This window comes from Phalacrocorax carbo, chromosome 17 (genome assembly GCF_963921805.1).
Source record: "Phalacrocorax carbo chromosome 17, bPhaCar2.1, whole genome shotgun sequence".
NCBI lineage: Eukaryota > Metazoa > Chordata > Aves > Suliformes > Phalacrocoracidae > Phalacrocorax > Phalacrocorax carbo.
The window spans coordinates 4,756,712-4,757,564 of NC_087529.1; positions in this window are offsets into that span (position 1 = coordinate 4,756,712).

Here is an 853-nt window from a genome sequence, read left to right on the forward strand (position 1 = left end):
GAACTGTTGTGACACAGCAGGGGAGAACGAGGCACATGTCTATGAAAGCAGCAGAATTTGATGAAAACTTAAATTTTGCTTCTATCCAGAGAAAAAACACCTGGGAAAATGGCTCTGGTCTTTTTCCTTTTGCATATTTACAAGATGAGCAGCAATACAGATACTCATATAACTACCATGTTATACTTGCATCTTTATTGTGACAATCTTTAAAAGGTTGACTATCATGAGGTTAAACTGAAAACAGACAATTACTATCTTCGTTTTTGCAGAGAGTGTTGCTAGGCAAGATCTAGCTGCTGCTAGCCTCTATATACCCCCCAACCCTCGGCGTGTAACGTCAACATCAGTTACAGCAAAACTTCATTGTTTACTGTAAGTTACATCCCATATACACAGAAGTAAATTCTTGAAGGACCCAATTTGGACCGACCATTACTTTCATCTTGCAAGATTGTGCTGCCGTCACAGGATGGATGAAAGAGAATTATACATTTTCAGAAAGCGTACGATTCCCTCTAGGTTTTCTGTAACCATGGTAACAGAGATAGATGGCAGGCCTGATTTCAACCCTTGTTTTATTGTTCCAGCAGTGAAGAATTAGAGTCTATAAATACCACCCTGGCTACTGGAATAAAATACTGGCCTTTTACTTCCCCATTAAAAACACGCAGGTTGCACATTGCTGCAGTCTAACATTCAGTGTGAAGTTCCAGGATCGCTTCCATACCCGAACCCTGCAGGATGGTTTGCCTAAGCCACAGCAAACGGGAGAGTATTTAATGAAAGCAAAATAAATATGAATGTGCTTCACAGTAGTTAAACCTGAAATTAAAAAAAAAAAGGCACCCCA